General features: G+C 41.9%; 2 pseudogenes across 2 annotated transcripts; both read left to right on the top strand.

The window, feature by feature from the left end:
• The first annotated feature begins 2,802 nt into the window (after positions 1-2,802).
• LOC100192957 (calcium-dependent protein kinase pseudogene) lies at positions 2,803-4,062 on the top strand (annotated as a pseudogene). Its single transcript, NR_160752.1, has one exon. The product of NR_160752.1 is annotated as a calcium-dependent protein kinase pseudogene (transcript).
• Positions 4,063-4,268: 206 nt separating this feature from the next.
• On the top strand, positions 4,269-6,513 carry LOC103634618 (65-kDa microtubule-associated protein pseudogene; annotated as a pseudogene). The gene is made up of 6 exons (NR_160753.1): positions 4,269-4,967; positions 5,090-5,299; positions 5,481-5,636; positions 5,739-5,898; positions 5,979-6,080; positions 6,208-6,513. The product of NR_160753.1 is annotated as a 65-kDa microtubule-associated protein pseudogene (transcript).
• Positions 6,514-8,530: the final 2,017 nt, after the last annotated feature.

Genomic DNA, 8,530 nt, shown 5'->3' with positions numbered 1-8,530 from the left:
GAGGAGAGAGTAGAAAATTAACCTATCTATGTTTCATTATATTTCAATTTAATTTCTCAGATTTTCAAGCAATATAGAGCTTGATATAGTTGTTGTGGCCATTTGACGATATATATAAATATATGATGCCACACAACACAATCAAATAAAATATAGGGCCAAATAAAATTGTTTATGGAGGTTGCACATAATGTGACTTTAGGGAGTTGAACAACCCACCACAATCTACGCGAGTACAAGGTCTAGCTTATCTGGCGTCAACGTGTGTGCGACCATCAGGGCTATCGCAGCATAGCAAGCCTTCGTAATAAGTGCAACAGGCGCAATTGTGGCTCAATAGTCGGGGTACAAGATAAGTCCACGCAACATGCGCAACAGGCGCATTTGTGGCTCGATGATCATGACAGACGAATAGTGCCTATAGGGCATGCGAAAAATACACAACTTGGCGATGGCGGTCCGACTCAACGGGAGCGATTTGAGTAAATGAGAGTGCGAAATAGCAATCACATGACGCAGACAAGTTTGTACGACACAAATACTGCATCGTGTTGCCAGAGCGCAACCAATGCTTAGCCAATACCATAACTCCCCGATTAATAATTTAGTCTGATCGGCATGTCCGGGTACCCACTATACAATTTAATCGCTTGTCGTGAGCCTGAAAGCTCAACACGACACAAATATGTCTAGCGATTTAAGTATGCGCATTATAACCTTCATATACATTTTAATAATTTTCTGCTATTTACTGTATGAAATAAAACAGAAAAATAATAATAGAATTAACGCATGAGCATAAGCAGATCAGGTGCATGAAGGTATTTTCTCTATATTCAAGCATGTATTTTTTTACTAATTATTTACTACGGAAAATAATTAAATAAATAAAAACTGCTAACATGTTTTATTCTATTCTCTCGAGCGGCATGCAGATGAGCATGCACTCCAACCAAAAAAATGGATAATCAACCATTAACAAGAAACCAAGAATATGCGACGAATGCATGCCAGGATGCTGGCCACCAGTAGCTGCATGCGATACATGCACTGCACTGTGTCATGGCAAATATAACCGCGCGAGAGCAGCACCGTGAGGGCCACACCTTATCCAGCAGGTGCATGCGGTTCCAGAAAGCGGTTCCAGAAAACATGAACAACCATGCAAGGAAAACGCCCACAAGGCAATCACGATCCGCTATTCTGGAGGAGGTGCCGGCATGCACGGCTCCAGGCCCTTCATTTTCGCAAGGCAGTGGTGTGGCTCCAGGCTTTCTCGTGAACTGCAGCGCGGCATCTCGGCGCATGAACCGAGACCAGTCGACCACCGAATGGTGCTCTGCTCCGACCAACATCATGCACACGGGCTCGTAGACGATATACACGATGAACAGTAAATTGCAGATCCACTCAAGATTTCATACCGTGATTCCTGGTTCGACAAACGGGAACGAAGCTTGTCGCGTAGGACAGTTCGGCAAGGCCAAGAGACCTGCCGGCTTGACGAAGAGTTGATGCAGATCTGATCCCGCAGCAACATCGAGGTAGAGTGTGTTGATAACGTGTTGAGAACTACTGTAACATCCAAAATCTTAATTTGGATTTCTGAAAAGGATTTTTTTCTAAGGTCTAAATAAATGTCATTAATAAGGATTTTATTAGTTTAAGAAATTATTTCTTAAAAAATGGAGATATTACATTTTGAATTGTCAAAGTAAGATTTGAGTCCCAAAACTAGAAGTTAAAAGTGAAAATCTCTTAATAAACATAAATATTCTCAATTGATGATACGAGTGAATTATTTTCTCTCTCTCATGAATTAAGCGTTAGTATTATTCCAAATAAATAATAAAATTGCATCATGCGGGGATGATTTTGTTTGTTACATCTAAATTGGAGTTTGAACCTAGAATCAAATCTGAATTTGAAATTAGGGAATAGAAAACAAAATAGAAAAGAATAAAAATATTAATGAGAAAATAAGGAAAACTCGTGTTGGGCTGTTTCTTCCCTCTACTCGCCCAGCTCCCTTAACCGCATGGCCCAACTCGAGGGTGACTTGGCGCTGACAGCTGGGGCCCACTGGACAGTGGGGGTCGCAGCGTGCTGACAGAATGGACTGCGCCTGTGTCTGCTCCTGGCCGACTGGCGGTGGGCCCGGTTGCATAGAGTCAACCCTCTCCCTCGTCGGCTCCTTCTCAGGTCGTAACAAACGCGCGACAAAGCCAGAGACCGAATCCCCGGAATCCCCGCTAGGATTAGCGCTGGTCGGACTCGGGCCTCAGGTATAAAATCTAGTCGAAGTTGAGACCTCCTCATCCTCCATCTCTCGCGCTCTGAACCGAAGAGCTATCACGGTGCGCGGAGAACAATGGAGGATTGAGGGTCGTCGAACAGAGAAGGATCCGTGCCCCCATATCTGGCCTTCACCGCTGGTTTGGAGCCCGTGGACGGTGGAGGGTGCTCGGCCGAATGTGTGGACACTACAAGAAACTGATAAATGTTCGTGGGTTTTGTTAAGAACGTGGGTACCGACGTTCTTATATCAGTTAAGTTCATGAGTTTTTTTAAGAACGTGGGTACCCACGTTCTTAAATTAAGTTCGTGGGCCCTAGCCAAAACCGTCGAACTTAACCTATTAGGAACGTGGGTACCCACGTTCTTAAATTAAGTTCGTGAGCCAACTCGAAACCGTCGAACTTAACCCAAAATACCTAGATCTCTATCCGGCGCCGCGAGTCACTTTCACCAGCTCTCACTCTTATCCGCCTGCGCGCCCACCGCGCCGCCCACCCGCGCCCACCCCAGCGCCCCAAATACCGCTCCAACCCTAGCCTCCCGCCACGCCTTTCGATCTCGGGCGGCCATGGGCAACTGCTGCCGCTCGCCGACCACCATCGCGTGGGAGGACGTCAGCTCCTCGCACTTCCCCGCATCCAACGCAAAGAAGAAGCCGCACCAAGCGCGGAACGGCGGCGGCGGCGACGGGCAGAAGCGGCTCTCGGTTCTGGCCGGGCGACGAGGGGTGCGAGGTCATCGGGATCGATGACAAGTACGTCCTGGACAGGGAGCTCGACCGCGGGGAGTTCGGGGTGACATACCTGTGTATGGATCGGGACACCAAGGAGCTGCTCGCCTGCAAGTCCATCTCCAAGCGCAAGCTGCGGACGGCCATCGACGTGGAGGACGTGCGCCGGGAGGTGGCCATCATGCGCCACCTGCCCAAGAGCCCGAGCGTCATGTCCCTGCGGGAGGCGTGCGGGGACGAGGGCACCGTCCACCTCGTCATGGAGCTCTGCGAGGGCGGCGAGCTCTTGGACCGCATCGTCGCGCAGGGGCACTACACCGAGTGCGCCGCCGCCAATGTCACCCGCACCATCGTCGTGGTCGTCCAGCTCTGCCATCGGCATGACATCATCCACCGCGACCTCAAGCCGGAGAACATCCTCTTCACCAATAAGAAGGAGAACTCGCCACTCATGGTCTCTCCATCTTCTTCAAGCCTAGTGAGTCACACCAACCGAGATCCTTTCCCAATTTCGGACGATTTTCTGCGCACTTCCGTGATTTCTGGTTTTAGTGGGAGGAAATTTGACGGTAGAGCTCAGAGTAGCAAAATGTACTTCTTTTTTCCTGCAATCCATAAAACATGTGGTTATTACTAGCTCTGCATCCCGGAAACAACTTGGTGGTTCTTTCATAGGCAATTGGCTATTACTAGCTGCAAGATAGTATTTGGTAGTGATCTGGTAGATACTGTTAATCTCCTTTTTTTTCAGGATAATATCTAGTGGTACTGACGATAATTTTCAGGACATCGGTTCAACCGAGCTCTTTCTTCCCTATTACAGAGCATTTTGGTTTGATGAAGAATGAAAATATATTGTGTTGGGCTTTGCCTGGTTGGTACATCAAAGTCTTAGGATGTTTGTGGTGTGGTACACACTTTTGGGATTATGATGAACAATTAGTGGTGCATAAGGTGTGAAATCTGTTTAGTATCACATTCATTGTTATCGATACATTATTTCTTTGATGCTGGAAGGTGAATATGTGACAATGAGCACAGGTTCCGCTACTGTGTAGAAGTTATATAACACTGAATTGTTAGTATTTTGGAATTCAGAGTGCATGTGATATACATTCTTACACTTGAAGAATTATAATTATAAATTCATGAAACATTTAATAGTATTTACTCTAGGTAGAGTTCCCAAATACAGCATACGTAGTTACTTGATTTGCATCAACTTATCCAGTGAGCTTAGTGGTTAGGATTTGTGATATTGATAAGTAAGATAAAGTGGTACTATAGTATGATACTGCTGTGGATGTTTTCTTTTGTGACAGCGAACTCTTTATAGAGGATTCATGTCAGGTGCTTCTTTTCTTGCCCATTCTCTATGTGCTTTTGGTATTGGACCCCCACTCCCCCCATCCCCGTACCCACCCACACAAAAAGAGCTAACTAAGAATAGCCCATGTGCCATTTTGTCATTTAGATTTGCATCTTAAATGTTGATTATTTTATGAAATACTGTGTACACAACACGAGGACAGTCCACTCTGACTTAACTTACTGAGTCACTTGAGTATTCAGCTCATGGAGCAGATTTATATGTCACCGTGCAAACTTTGTTTTAAAGAAAAATGGTCTTATGCTGCTGAAAACTTGTCGCTTAAGTTATATGTCGTAGAAAGAAATTGGTACACTCAAATACCATCCAAAGTCTGCTCGGTTATACTTTATTACTCACGGTAAGGTCCCATACTTGGAGGAGATGAGAAAGAAGAAAGTTGAAAGATGGGACCAATTTGTTGATGTCATAGAGCAAATTAAGAAGGTTGCATCTGAAATCAGGCCTGCAGATTTTGTACCCTTTAGAATTCATGTGGATCAGTCTGATCAGTCTTTAAGAAAGCTGGAGGAGCTAACGAAAGAGCTGCAATCCCTTCAGAAGGAGAAGGTCAGCATCACTTGTTCAAATCCTCTTTATCTGTCTAATGAATATTACTCCCCATGTCTATTATTTTCCTTCAATACTCATACAAGTCTATAAATCTTATTGTCTGTGCCTGTTTTTAACAGAGTGATCGGCTGAAGCAAGTCATGGAACATCTTAACACTTTGCATTCGTTATGCGAGGTGCTTGGTGTAGACTTCAAACAAACAGTAAATGAGGTGCACCCTAGCCTGGGTGAGGCTGATGAATCAAAGAACCTAAGCAACTGTACAATTGAAAGCCCTGCATCAGCTACAAGCAGACTGCGTGAATTGAAAGTCCAGAGGATGCAAAAGGTTAGCACTCTTTGTATCACTTAAGAAATTTCAATGATTCAGCGCAGTCAACCGTCAATCTTTTTGATTATTCAGTGCATTCACTAGTGTCAAATTTGATTCTTCAGCACAGGCAACCCTCAACAATTTTCAATTATTTAGTGTCTTTAACATTGTTAATATGAAATTCTGAATGTCACAGCTTCAAGATTTGGCCTCTAGCATGCTTGAACTTTGGAATCTCATGGATACACCACTTGAAGAACAGCAGATGTTCCAGAATGTAACGTGCAATATTGCTGCTTCTGAACATGAAATAACTGAGCCTAACACCCTCTCTATTGACTTCCTCAGCTACGTGAGTTCATTGTTCTTCAGATATTGCTCATGCCACTGTTGCTATGTTTTTCTATGTTTGAGCTTGGAATGTTCTGAGATTGTATATTGGTCTAAAATATAGGTGGAATCTGAAGTTTTAAGACTCGAGCAACTTAAAGCGAGCAAGATGAAAGACCTTGTTATAAAAAAGAAGACAGAACTGGAAGAGCATAGGAGACGTGCTCATTTGTTTGGCGAGGAAGGCTATGCAGCTGAATTTCGCGATGAGGCTATTGAGGCAGGTAAAGATCATATCCTGGTTTCTGTCATTGTTATTACAGCCATAATTTTCCAGCCTATCTTACATCCCCTAAAATTACAGTTGGATGACACAATCATCAAAACCATTGAGACTGCTCCCAACAATGAACTGAAAAAAGCAAAAGAAATCATTCAACGTATTCGCCGAAGAGAACTTTACAAGGTAGTATGATGCTCATATACAAGTGTTGTTTTGTCATGCCATTTCGCATGCTTAGTATGCATAGGATATTCTGTTTTTAACACAGTTGTCCCATGCCATGAATTCATGTGAATTAATTTACTTCAAGGTGCATAGGATATTCATCATCGCACGAAGGCGAATCACATTGAGATTGAAATCCACTTCATCCGTAAAAAGGTTGCTTTGTGGCACCTTCGAGTGCTACATGTCCCTTCTGCACATCAGTCCATGGACATCATGACTTAGGGACTGTCTGTACAGTTGTTTAGTGACTTTCAGTCCAGTCTATGCGTCCAGTTCTCTCCAGATGTGAATGCGGGACGGGTATTAGAGATATGTATAGTCTAGAGATATGTATGTACTTGTATTTCAAGGTGTATTTTGACTATACACATGAAAGTCACCCTTTCTATAACGAGTGTGAGGTGTTCTCTTAATCTTCTACATTTATGGTGTTGTATGATCAATTCAGTGTAACAAAACCATTGTGCTGATATGCTGGCTTTTCCTCCAACAAACTATCAGGCTGGAAAAAAGTTGCTTCTCATTACTAATTCAGATTTCCATTATACAAACAAAATGATGAATCATGCATTCAATCGCTTTCTTCCTAATGATGTGGGATGGAGAGATCTGTTTGAAATGGTAAGTTTTTATCTCTCCCTTATACCAGTTTTGTAGAAGTGTCTGTTTGGCAGTCATTGCTTACAACACACTGGAGACTTCATTAATATCCATTGATTCTTTTTACTATAGGTTATAGTCTCTACAAGGAAGCCAGAATTTCTCCAGCTTTCACATCCATTGTATGAGGTTGTAACAGATGATGGACTGATGCATCCCTGTTTTAAAGTAAATTCAGGTCAGATTATTCATGGTTCACGCTATTACTGTTGTGAACCAGTAACTCATAGAACCTCTAATAATTCTTTTTCTATCACTGTGAATGAACATGTTTCGTTCCAAACTTTTTATGCGCCCAAGTCATTCCTGTTATGGTATTATCTGGTTCATTATCTGACACTCATCAATCCTTAGGCTGTTGAACAACTGAAGTAACCTTGTTATGGTATTATCTGGTTCATTATCTAGAAAAACAGCTGAAGTAACCTTGTTATGCATCTTGTAGGATGCAGTACAACTATTCCACTCTTACTAGAATTTATGCTTGATCTATGTTTCTGTTCAATAGATGCATAATGTAGCATCAGTAATGTAATGGTGTACTTATTGCTTAAGTTACTCTTCCTTTTTGTGAAAGTATTGAACTGTTCTGTTTCTTTGAGTTCCAGTTTTGCAACCAGTATTCTGTTCCAAAGGACAAACTAGAGCATTTCAAAAATATTACTGCACAGGACATAGTTTGTTCGCAGGTTTGCGCTTTTCACATTTTATTAAGGTTGGCTGAAATAAATAATCTGGCCTCTCAGAAAAATTCACACCCTTTTTTAATGTTGACTCAACTGTCTTCAGAAATCTTCTGAGGTGCTGCTGAAGGAAGAGGATGTTGCAGTAAGCAATGTTAAGATAGATCTTACTCGTGGAAAAGATAACCCCCTTGAAAGGTTTTTGATATTTGAATGGTACTTAGTTCTCTTATTGATTTGTCTGAAACATTGAAACTCTAATTGATTGCATTCTTTTATGTATGTAACAACCAACCACCAGCATCAAGTTCTTTAAGGTAATCACTTGCTTCTGGTAAACTTATATGTGTCTTGATTGATAGCTATTTCAGTAACTATGATATCATTTTCTTGGAAAAACTATGAATACATGTCCACCCTCTATCTGTAATATTGCCCAAGTAAAACTTAGAATCCGCTCTTAGTAATTATAGGAGAATTGTAGTACTTTTCTTAAGTTTTCCAACAAATTTTGGAGCACTTGATTTGGTGGTCTACAAGTCAAGTTATGGCTGTTTGAAATGTGATGTTTGAATCTGTCAAAAGTCTGGACAGCAATGTTTGTTTGTATTAACTGACTTTGATACACATTGAATCACCTTGAGATTATTATAAATGAGTTGTAGACAATTTTATTAGCTTTCTAAAAAGTCTAGGATCACTTGATTTGGATGCCTGAGACTCCAGTTATAGATTTTTGAAGTGAGTAGTCGAATTCTGTCTAAATCTGGACAGAATTTACGTTTAGCACTGTTTGACCTTTCTAAAGGTCGAATCTTGTTATGATGATAATACAAAAGTTATAGAGGACTTTAGAAGCTTTCTAGAAAGTCCTAGTTTACTTTTTTTGATGCATATCTTGTGAGTTATGAGCTAAACAAGTAGTTGTTGTCCTGCTGTCCAAAAATCAGCAAATATTAAATTGATTGATTGGAGTCTCTTTTGTGTGGGTAACTATATTTGGTTAGTTCTTGTCTTCATTAATGAAGTCTTGTGATCTGAACATACATACTATGGTGGCGC

This window comes from Zea mays, chromosome 1, assembly GCF_902167145.1.
Source record: "Zea mays cultivar B73 chromosome 1, Zm-B73-REFERENCE-NAM-5.0, whole genome shotgun sequence".
NCBI lineage: Eukaryota > Viridiplantae > Streptophyta > Magnoliopsida > Poales > Poaceae > Zea > Zea mays.
This window is presented reverse-complemented; position numbering and strand designations above follow the sequence as displayed.